Source organism: Sarcophilus harrisii, chromosome 2 (genome assembly GCF_902635505.1).
Source record: "Sarcophilus harrisii chromosome 2, mSarHar1.11, whole genome shotgun sequence".
NCBI classification, from domain to species: domain Eukaryota; kingdom Metazoa; phylum Chordata; class Mammalia; order Dasyuromorphia; family Dasyuridae; genus Sarcophilus; species Sarcophilus harrisii.
In genome coordinates this window covers 597530547-597543154 of record NC_045427.1, presented here as the reverse complement: position 1 = coordinate 597543154, position 12608 = coordinate 597530547, and positions in this window count along the sequence as shown.

Below are 12608 nucleotides of genomic sequence, written 5' to 3'. Positions count from 1 at the left end.
TCTGACAAAAGGTAGATTCATTTAGAAAAACAAATTACAGACCAAATGAAGGGATACAATGGACACCATGAATGATGAATAGAGTGGGAGAGCATTTGAAAGACCAGTTCTTTGGTGGAACTCACAATTACCCAGGAGAAAGGGACCCCATGAGGTTGGGGCAAGCCCTTTACTGGTGGACTAAATCCTGAAAGGGACATAGCACCCCAAAAGAGTTAGCTGTAAGGAGCAGGAGTGGGATTGGGAAGCATGGTGGAGTTAGGGGAGATACCACATGGCATGAGGGGGGGGAAGGGGAAAGATTACAAGGCAGAGTGCTGTGGAGGACTGACCCAAAGAAGGCAGCAGCCATAGGATGGCCCATAGAATTTTATAGGGAAAGCAACCTCAGGGACATGACTGGGATTTCTGATAGGATATGGCAAGGTGAGACTGCTGGAGACCTCTACAGAAGATGGTTCTCAGGGGTTTGACAAAACTTGGATTTCTGACTGGAAGATCTCCCCTGAGGGTGGACCTTGGAGCTAAAGTCTCTACCAGAGCCATCTCCCTGCCTGCCTCAGAAATTAATTTTTGAGTTTCTCTTGATCCAATATTTGGGGTCTCCCCATTATGGTGCCGCCCAACTGCTCCCATCCAATATTTAGCTCAATGCAAAAGTTTGAATTGAATTGCCCAACAGTGAAATGGGTTCTCTCATGAAACAGTAAAATTTTCATTACGCATTATTCAAGTAAGGACTGAATGACTGACCACTTGCCAAAGAAGCTGAAAAGGGATTCCTGAATTGAGAGTGGGGTCCAACAAGGTGCTCTTATAAGGCCCTTCTGACTCTAAGCTTCCATGGTTCTAAATTTAATTCTTACAAGTTTTTCCTCCATTTATGTGTCCCCAGAAGGTCACACAGTCCTCTGTGTCGGTCTGTCTCTATATATTTCAGATTCAAAATATTCCTAAATCAAAGATCTGTTTGCAGTTTAGTGGCAGTGTATATTAAAGATTCTAAATTCAACTCTTTCAAGTTTTTCTTCCATTTATAAGTGTCCCCAAAAGGTCACATAGTCTTAAGTGTGTCTGTGTATTCCTAAGTCAAAGATTTACCGTTTCATGGCAGTATTTGCTAAAGAATTAATTGAATACTATCCATAATGGATACTATTTTGGTCCATTTGCCTCTTGAGTCCTCCATCTGAGAAATAATGGCTTCATTGAAACTGAAGTATGGTGAATGAAGACTATACAATAGCAGACCACCTTGAACAGTTTTAAATTTCACAGTTGAAAAAACTAAGGCTAACAGGTTAAATGACTTGCTCAGGACCACACAGCAAATACAAGTCTAACAGGAGATTTGAATTGAGATCTTGACTCTGGGCCCAACACTAGTTACTACGAGAGATGTATGAAGGGACCTCCTTCTCTGTGTAGAAATGGAGGATTATGGAGTGGAAGACTACAGATAACCCCAGCTTTCCCAATTGTCGATTCATTTTGATGAACTGGGTTTTTTTCTTCCTCTTTTTTATTCTTTGTTAGGGAAGAGTTTTCTGTATTCACTTTTGGGAATCAGGCTTTCCTATACTTCCTCTCTCAAGATTTATACCTCCCTAAGGCACTGTGTCTAACAGACACATCCAGAGCATCCGATTGTGCCCCATCACGCCAAGGGTCGGTGAGACCCACGAGGTGGAGTTTGGCTTCTAAGGTTAGAACGTCCTGTGTGTTTAAAGCTGGAGCATGGGGGGTTACAACTTAAATCACTCATTGTGCTCTGTTCTCCCCACTATTAACTACCAGTGGTGAACATCCTACTTCCTCTGAATTAGTAAACATTAAGGCCTTTTACAAAGAGATATTTATTGTGAAGATACAACAAGAATAGAGATGTAAACAGTTCTCTCTCAAGACTGGGGGTGGAATGGGGAAGAGAATACCCGTCTTTAAACCACTTTGGTCCTCAGGATAATGGGAACATAATTCCACCAACTTCATACCCAAACGTAACATAGCTGCAGGATAATTCCGTGTCTCAACTACCAACTGCCTAAATCCCAAACATTGTTCCTCCCTGATGCTGGATTTGTTGAATGGGAGAAACTCTTGCTCTGCTGGCCTTTCAAGAAAAGCTGGTCCTAGCTAATACTAATCTCCTTTACCTAGAAATAGGGGAAAATGGCTACAATTGAGACAGGAAGGACAAACCCACTTGGCTTTGGGCTGAGTTCTTAGTGAAGGAAGACCTAAGACTCCTCCACCAAGCAGTAGATCTCAAAACCTCAATATTCAGTATACAGAGCAGAGGCAGAGTGTCTTGAGAGTATCAGGGAATAAGGTGTAAGAATATTGGAAAGATAGGAGGGGACCTGATTATGAATAGCTTTGAGCACAAAATAGAAGTTATAAAGGATGCCTTTCTAGAAAGGGACTAGGAAGAGGGAGGAATACATTGGGATATTCAGGTGATCTCAAAACAAAAGGTAGTAAACATTTTTATTTTATTTTTTAAAAATTCAACTTTTATTTAGTATATTTTAATGATTAAAAAAAAGATTTACATGATTTTACTCTATTTTCACTCAAGTTTTGTTTGCAATAAAGATTTCTGTCAATGGTAAGGAAAAAGAGTTTGAAAACCAATGTGTTTATTAGCATTTTTAGAGGTACAAAATCTTTTGTACAGTTCCAAATCTACCTAACTCTACTATTATTAGTAAAAATTATTTTAAAAAGGAACACCAATTACTTCAGTACAATCTTGGACTGATCTACTTTTTCCCATTTGTTAGGAGATCTCTGATGCTTTTCCCACAGCGATGCTTGATAAGGACAAGATCATGGATCAGAAATCGGAGGAAGATAACTTTGTCTTTTTCAACTAGGTTTCATTTTCCTGTGTTTTGTTTTGTTTTGTTTTTCTAGCTCCTAGCTTCATTTGAGTGCCAATGTGGATTTTCATAATGAGAAGAAGCCTATTGCCCAAGCCACCTACAGTTCTCTATCACTAACAGAAGTAGCTCTTTGTGCAGGATTGGGGATCAGTATTTCAAAACTCTTCATTTATTTCCTCTTTCTGATAGGTGGTCTGTAGTATATTCTGGTTACATTGCTTCTGCCATGACTGATCTTCATCTGGTTTTTCTCCAATATGATTTTGCCCTCTAGATTCTCAATTTAATCACAAGGATATTTTTAAATACTCTTTTGAAGATTTAATCATTCAGAGGCACATTTTATCTCAACAAATGTCTGCAATAGCCATGGCTTCTTACCTTAGAACCTCTAGTGTTTTGGTGTCTAAACTTTAAGCATTTTAGGGTGGATGGTTGAAACTTTATTTATGGCTCTTATTTTGGATTGTGTCTCTTGTAAGCTTCCGATAATCTTCTCACTCTGTAGCTACTCTATAGTATGTAGCTTGGATAAATATAGGCACCCTCATTTAAAAAAAAAACAACTCTTTTGATTAGATTTGCAAGATCCAGACAAATATATTCTTGTCAGCTCTTTTTGATATATTCTATTCCTGAATAGTTCCTTGGCAAAGCATAATTCCTATTTTGGACTTCTGCAAGAAAATGCGTTTAAAATTGCCTGTTTTATACCAAATCTGAGGCTGGGGGTTTCAATTGAATGAGATTGCTTCAATGTTGTCGCTGCCCCCAGGCCTAGATTTCCAGTTGTATGAGACCACTTAAGTTCAAATTTAAGTAGGGAGTGACCCTAGACTAATTTTCAACTCAATAGAGAATGCAGCTAGTCCCCACAAGATAACTTATCTTAATTCCCTGAGGTGGCCTCTCCCAGAGGAGTTTCTCAGAGTTCATTCCAAAAGTCAAGGAGGACAGTTTCAGGGTTCACCCCCATCACTAATATGCTTCTGGCTATTTCCAAGAAGGTTCATTAGAACCTCAATATTCATCCCTTCAATTCTTTTTTATCATCTCTCAATGACTTCAGAGCCACAACCAAGTTCCTTTTCCTTTTCTCCCAGATCTCTTTGAGTTTCAGATTTATTTTACTGTTTTTTTCTTCTTTAATATACCAGCTATCTTCTCCTTTCATCTTAATAATTTTATTCCTACAGTTCAAATTTCTCTCTTTCAAGTTCTCAAAATTTCTCTCCCCCTCTTCCACTTCAATCTCTGGACTTTTTTAGAAGTTCAAAGTTTTTCAAATCACTTCACAATATCTTCTTAATTAAGTCCTCCTCCAATCCCTTTTTAATCAATTATTCCATTGGATTAAATATCTCTTGACACTCTATCTTCTTGTGGGCTGATAAAAATAAACAACAGGGAAGATTAATAAATGCAGTTTTTTGAGGGAAGTGGGAGTGAGATGGGGCATTGAGTGGGTACTGATTCAGAGAGTACCAGGAACTAGAGGTAACTTCTCACATCAGAGAAAGGTGCCCCAAAAGCCATTTTGAGTCAAATACTGACCTGTCTGCAACTTTTAATCACCCTCTTTTCTGCAAAAGATTGTGCTCTATCCTGGTTCTTCTACCTGTTAGATTATTCCTTCTGAATCTTTTTTGCTGGTTCATTATCAGTCTCATATCCTCATATTTTGAATATCCCCCCAGGGTTGAACTGGGCTCTCCTTTTCTTCCTCTTCTATTGATCTATTGATCTCCTCAATTTTCACAGATTCAATGAACTCAATTGATGACTTTCTAATCTATGTTCATTCCTAATGAAGAGATAAAATAGGCACCCGGAGTGGTAAATGGAAATGCATTTGGGAGAGCAATAGTTTGTAAAAAGAATATTATAGAAAAGTTCACAACATAGAGCAATCACAGGTTACAAAGGTTTGCAATTTATTATGTGAATAGCACAGAGAAGTTAGCAAAGCAAGAGTTGTCTTTTCTTTTCAGATTAAATGTTTAAATTTTCTTGAAATTTTTTTTTTTTTTGCTGAGGCAATTGGGGTTAAATGACTTGCCCAGGGTCAAGGGATAAGTGTCTGAATCCAGATTGGAACTCAGGTTCTTCTGACTTTAGGGCTGGTGTTCTATCCACTGCGCCACCTTGATACCCTGATAAAATAATAAAAATTAATAAAAAATTATTATTTTTAATAATAGCTTTTTATTTTCAAAATACATGCAGATAGTTTTCAACATTCACCACTGCAAAACCTTGTGTTCCCAATTTTTCCCCCTCTTTCCCTCATCCCCTCTCCTAGACAGCAAGTAATACCCTATAGGTAAACAGCCTTTTAGAGTTCTCAATAATAAAGATCAAACTGTAGCAGAGGAGAACAAAGGCAGGGCAGGGACCCGGGGCAGGCTCAAATTTTAGCTGCTGGATACAGGGAACCATGGGGGTTTGCATCTCAGATGTCATAGCCAAGGCCATTAAGCTCATGAAGAATTGCACATGTTTCACCTATAGGGTATTACTTGCTGTCTAGGAGAGGGGATGGGGGAAATTCAATCTGACATTGAAAAAGGCACATGCACCCTGACTCTTCCACCCTGAGAATGGTATTTCTCTGAATCCTAAAAGGGAGGGCTGAATCAGGATTCTGAGGGAGAAATTGGATTCCCATCCTTGTATGGGAGAGACTGAGGTGGGGCTAGGAGGTTTCAGAACCCAATTTAAGAGGTGAGGGTCCAGGGGACCCTTGGGAAGAACATTAAGTAGAAGTATTGCCAGTCATAAGGTGCAGACCTGGACAAGGGGGCGGTACTGGAAGGGATTCTTGGGTTTTCTGATAAGGATTGCACGAGGGGGAAAATGGGGGTCCCATGTCCCTGGAGTGGAAAGGAGGGGGTCATCTAGGAGGTCATGCTACTATGCCAAGCTTTGCCAAGGCATCTTCTTCTGCAAAGATTCAGGTCCAGAGTTGTCTTTTATTAGCAGTCTGAACCTTGGGCTTCCATTCAAAATTGAATGAGATTTCACTCAATGTTGTCAATGCCCCAGGTCTAGATTTCCAGTTGAAAAGAGATTACTTTTCTATCTCACTCAATCAGGCCGAGATCTCCAACTGAATGAGATCACTTACCTTGGGCAGGGCATTGTCTGGGAAAGGTTTGCTTTTCCCAGGGGAAAGCTTGAGGCAGTTTCAGGTTCACCCCCATCAATTTCTTAGCAAGAAATTTTTCAAGAAGGAACTTTGCTGAGAAATGGCAAGAAATTGTGTCCCTGGTCAAGGAAAGTTTGCAGAACATTTAGCAAAGAACCACAAATAAGATAATTTTATAGAAAAGAGAAACAGATCAGCACTGATATGTTAATTTTATGATTTAGAGGTACAATTGAGGAGTGGTAGAGGTGGAGTTACACCCATGATTTCATTCTATAGCTTCTTAAAGAGTATTAAATAGAGGTGGAGCAGCTCCCATCATTGAATTCTATGACTTACTGACCAGCAGACTATTCTCTGACAGCCAGCATTGTTTCTGGCACTCCCTAGGCTGGGAACCTTAAGGGTTTCTCAGGAATTATTGCTACATTCTAGTAATTACATCTCCTCAGCTCCATCCCAGATCTATTGGAATTGGCCTGAATCATCTCATTGTTGAAAAGAGCCACATCCATCACACTTGATCATCTCATAATCTTGTTGCTGTGTACAATGTTCTCTTGGTCCTACTCTCTTCACTTAGTGATAGCAGTTAATGTTAGTCTTTCCAGGCCTTTCTGTTTGTTTGTTTCTTTTTTTTTTTTTTAATAGCTTATAATTTTTAAAACACATACATAGTTTTCAACATTCACCCTTGCTAAACTTTGTATTCAAAATTTTTTCCCTCCCTTCCCCCATTTCCTTCGCAGACAATAAGTAATTCAATATAGGTTAAACATGTGCAATTCTTCTATACATGTTTTCACAAATATCATGCTGTGCAAGAAAAATCAAATCATAAAGAAAGAAAAATGAGAAAGAACAAAATGTAAGTAAACAACAACAAAAAGGTGCAAATACTATGTTGTGATCCATACCATGTTGTGATTCACCCTTGGTCCCTATAGTCCTCTTTGAGTGCAGATGGCTCTTTCCATCACAAGGCCATTGGAATTGTTCAGGCTTTTCTGAAATCATCCTGCTGATCGTTTCTTATAGAATAGTAATTTTCCCTTACATTCATATAACACAACTTATTCAGGCATCCCTCAACTGATGAGCACCCACTCGGTTTCTAGTTTCTTGTGTGTGGGATGAACTTAGTGAAGACCCTCTCATGGGAGGGAATATGATCCAATTATGACTTGAGACTTTATAATAACAAGTAGAACTATAGTTAAAAAGCTGCATATGTTCAATTGTCTTGAATGAACATTCCCCTCCTGTTTCTCAACACCTCTTAATTAGCATTTAAATACTTCTTTTAAAGGTGATGATGTCTTTGAATTCTGTCATCTGGGGATATCTGCAGTTCTCTAGGCAAATTTTAATTAAAAGTGTGTTATTGCCTTGTATTCTTTTGTTTCTTGGATAGATTTCTGGGTTTAGGGTGTAAGCCTGGACTCCCCCAAACAATAGGAAAAAAGATTAAAGAGGAGATGAGTTCTGGTCTATTTAATCTTGTGCTTTGCAGTTTGTACTCTGCACTCCTTTTACTGACAAACCCCTTGTCAGATGGGAGATGCCCTTTCTCATGAGATGGTAATAAAACCCTTTTTGCTTTTATTTTACCCTGAGAGTCTCTGATTGTTTTTTGTAGTCACTACTGTCCCACAGTTTGGAGAATATGTCCTATTCATGAAGGGTCTTTGCTGTACGGAATCCTTGGGCAAGGACTCTCCAGAGAGTTCTCTGGGTCCTTGAACTGGGCTGAGGAACTTCATCTCCAGTGGGAAGAGACACCCGGAGGAAGCAAAAATGGAAGTGGGCTAGCAAAGGTAGGAGATTAATTCAGCCCAGGAGATAAGCCAGCTGAGAAAAGTTTGAAGTCAGGTAAGCTGTGCAGCACAGCCCAGAAGAGCAAGAAGTGGTGGTGGTGGGGGGCGGGGAGAGAGACCCTATTCCTAAGAGGACTTTCCTCTGCCAAGTAAATGGTGAGCCTCCTGAGAGACTGGCATTGGGACTGGGAGGATTTAGGCGGTTAGATCTGCACAAGACTCCTATTTCCCTTTGATATTAAGAAGAGTCTGTAAGGATTCTCCTATTTCCCTTTGGTAAGACTGGGTGAATTCTCCATTAAAAGAGGATCCAGTGAGCCTTTGGGAAAAAAAGTAGCTGGCTCTAAACCTACCTGGTGTACCTGGAAGATAGCTCTTTAGGAAGAATTGGGATGAAGTACCAAAATCTATGGGGAAATACTGTTTTGTTTGGGCTGGTGCCTGCTCACTGGGAGGAACTGTTCATCCCCTGAAGGCTGGCTATGAATTCAAAGGAGACTTCCATACTCAGCCAGCCTGCTCCTAAGCCTTTGGCTGCAGACCTCCCCTGCTTCCACTCAGAGATGGAGAACCAGAACTGGATTGATTTAGAAAAGCAGTTTGTGTTTATGCCTGTGAACCTGTCTTTGGTTGGTCTGTGTTTCTGTCAGTCAACGGAATCTGTTTGTTTTATGCATAATTGTATAAAAAGTGCTTGTTTTATACACAATTGGACTTATACAAATAGATTTTAGCTACAGAGAGGAAGAACTATTTCCGAAATAGGGAAAGTTTTTAATTGTCACACCAAGAAGAAAAAAAAAAACCTGACCTTTCTATGGACCTAGAACTGGCCAATTTGGGTCATTTTGGCAGATTCTGGGGGCGGGGGTTTGAGATGAAGTTTTAAGTTGCTTGGCACTGTCTATCAAGCTAAATTGCTAATCTATTCTATTTTTAAGTAGGCCTAATTTACATGACTAAAAGCCTTCTGAAGGCCAGATCTAGAAGCTATAGAAAAAAACTGAAGAAGGAAAAAAACCCTCTGGGATTTTCTAAGCTTCTCCCAATTATCTATATTCTGAATCTTAAGGTTTGTCTTGCTTTCTCCTTTTAATAAAGAAATAAAGGCAAGAAAATTTGGCATATAGGGATATGTATAAATGCACAACAAATTGTATCTGAAAGGTGTGTAATATATCTAAGTTTCAGGTTAGTTTTTTTTTTTAATTAAAGCTTTTTATTTACAAAACATGCATTTCACCTTTGACCTTTGCAAAATCTTGTGTTCCTGATTTTCCCTTCCTTCCCCCCATCTTCTCCCCTAAATGGCAGGTAATCCAATAAATGTTAAAAATGTTAAATCCAATATATGTGTATATATATTTATACAATTATCTTGCTGCAGAAGAAAAATCAGATCAAGAAGGAAAAAAAGACTGAGCGGAAAAAAAAAAAAACAAATGCAAGCAAACAACAACAGAAAGAGTAAAAATGCTATATTTGACCTACACTTTGTTCCCATGGTTCTCTCTCTGGGTGTAGATGGCTCTCTTTGTCAGTGAACACTCGGAACTGGCCTGAACCATCTCATTGTTGAAGAGAGCCATGTTCAGAATTAATCTTTGTATAATCTTGTTGTTGCCGTGTATAATGATCTGCTGGTTCTGCTTATTTCACTCAGCATCAGTTCATGTCTCTCCAGGTCTCTCTGAAATTATCCTGCTGGTCATTTCTTACAGAACAATAATATTCCATAACATTCATATACCATAATTTATTCAACCATTCTCCAATTAAAGGGCATTTATTCAGTGAATCAGATTCTTAAGAAATGGATTACTAAATTGATGTTAGAGTCTTGCCTTGGACTAAATGTTTGCCTATGCTTTGTTAAAAGATCTAGAACTGTCCCCAGAAGTGATCTGGGACTTTCCCCATTTGAGATTAGTTTATTTATTTCATTTGGGAGAAAAAAGGGAAATATTCTCTTTTGAAACAAATGGTAAGTTTTTAAGGAACTCTATACTGACCATATACTCATTCTTTTTTAGCCCTTAGGAGACAAGGATAGTTAATTTATTCAGCACCTTGGAGCTGTTCTAGCAGCAGTTCTAGGAGTCCTGGAAGAAGCAAAGTGGGAAGGATCTTATCACATGTTACAGATGATAGATACTGTACGCTGGAGGCTGAGAACACCAGGTTTAAGGGACCTGTATGGGAACCTCAAGAATGGATTGTTAAGGACAATTTATTACTTCTAAAATTGACTTTGCAATTAGGATTTTTTTTGGTTTATCTGTTATTTATATTTCCAGAAAATTTTATAGGGATTCCTTGATTGGAGAAGGTTAATTAATATTTTTTTTAGGATGAAAAAATTATTAATGTTAATTCTGATAGGGTTCTTTAATGTGAAATTAGGACAGTATATTCTATATTCTATGTGAGTTTTAACTGATTGTATTGAGTCATTTTAAAACTATGCCCATTGTTTAGGGAAATTCTGAGAACAGTGATTTATGTTTTTGACCCTTTGAACATGATTAATACCTGAACATGTTTTGATACAGATTGGTTATTGAACATCTTAAAGTAAAATGAGTTGTGTAATGTTGAATTTAAAATCCATCTACTTAGCTACGAAGATAAGCAGTGAACTTTCTAGGGTGAATTTCTTACTGTTATCAATGTAAGTAGGTATAGTCAATACTTATTTAGCATGTGTGGATCCTTGAGTGCTAAATTCACCTGACACTTTGATTAATAAGAATTGCTATTTGAGATAAAATCTCTTGGGATTGTAGCTGATATTATTTGAAGTTTTGAATTCAGATACCATCAAGCCAGTAATCCACCATGTGAAGGTAAAATATGATACAAGCTACTCAGAAGAATGTGATTCTGAATTGTTACAGGTGGAGGTTAGTATTTGGGCAAGAGTTGTGAGGACAACCTTGACCTCTGCTTAAGGTAGGATCCTTCTGATCCCAGTGGTGTTCCTTTGAATAAGAACCCACCTGATAATTCTTGGCCATAAGGTGAAATTGTTCAACTAAGCTAAGGATCTTGCCATATATGTGCTTTCAGGCTGAAGGACCAGTATTTGATTTATAATCATGTCCCTGCTTTTTCTTCTTATAGCAAATTTCTATAATCAGGGCAAGTGTTCTGTAGATGTAAGATCTTATAGTTTCTTATCTGAAAATATGTGGTCATTATATCCTAAATGAGCAGGTGAGCATTTGGCCTGGTTGTCTATTTGTTGCTAGATGAATATAGCTCTGTTTCTTTTGGCATTCTTGTGCTTTCGTGATGGGCATTTTTATTTGTGAAAGGTTACCTACTCTAATTACCGAGCACACAAATGGTTGGAGTGATAGATGGCACCAGATGGGTACAGAACCCCAATTTGTATGCTCAATAGGTTCATCAGACTCCTGACCCTAGTCAAAAGAATTAGTAACCAGATGACAAAGGCGCTGGATTTATGGTAGATTTGAGAGCAAGGAAAGGGCTTTTACAAGTTCCTCAGTGGAACCCACAATTTCCCAGTAGAAATGGAGTACCCCATGAGGCTGGGGCATGCCCTTAGCTGGAAGGCTAAAAAAGGGATTTAGCACCCTGAAAGAAGGAATTAGCTGAGGGAAAGAGAGCCTGTGGTGTGGAGAAAGGGAAAAGACACCACCAGGCAGGTGGTGGGCTGGCCCAAAGGAAGATGGCCCACAAGTAGCTTCTGTAGGGAAGTTGAGTGGGATTTCCACAGAAGAAAGACTGAGCAATCTGGAGAGGGAAGTCCAGTTAAAGCAGGATGGACCCCAGTAGAGCAAAAGGACAAGCCAGCTTGAGAGGGATTGGAGACTGGGAACAAGATGCTTGAGGAAATCTAAAATGGTGTGATTGGTCTTCAAAGGGTAATAAAAAGGAGGAATTGTATGATATGAACTGAGTGAAGATCCTCTCATGGAAATATGGCCTAATTATGATTGGAGACTTTATAATAACAAGTTGAGCTATAGCTAAAAAGCTGCAGGTGTTCAATTATCTTGAATGAACATTCCCCTCCTGTTTTCCATCACTTCTTAATTAGCATTTAAGTGCTTCTTTTAAAGGTGATGATGGCTTTGAATTCTGTATGTGAAGATATCTGCTTGTATAGAAGTTCTCTAGAGAAATTTTAATTAAGAGTTTATTATTGACTTGTATTTTGTTTCTCGGAGATATTTCTGGGTTTAGAGTGTAAGCTTGGACTTACCCAAACAATGGGAGAAAAGGTCAAGGAGGAGGATGGTTCTGGTCTATTTAATCTTGTGCTTTGTAGTTTGTATTCTGCCCTCCTTTACTGACAAATACTTTGTCAGATGGGAGATGCCCTTTCCAGAGAGATTGTAATAAGCCACTTTTTGCTTTTTCTTACTCTGTTTTTTTGTGGTTGCTGCTGTCCCACACACTTGCCACTATGAAAAGGACTCCTACAAACATTTTTGCACGTGTGGGTCCTTAGGAAAAGGGATTTTAACAACTAACAAGGAGAAAGACAAGATTCTGACTGGAACTCACAATTAACTAGGAGGAAGAAGCTATTAAAGGGAAAACATTATGAGGGGCAAGAGAGTACCTCTCTAGGAATTAGCAAAGGTATACACCATGAGCCAATATTTTGTAGGGGAAATATAACTTCCAGGGTTTGACATTATAACTTGGAAAGCCTCAGGAGACTTGTAACAATAGCTAACATTATATAATATTTACTATATGCCAGGCACAGTACTAAGC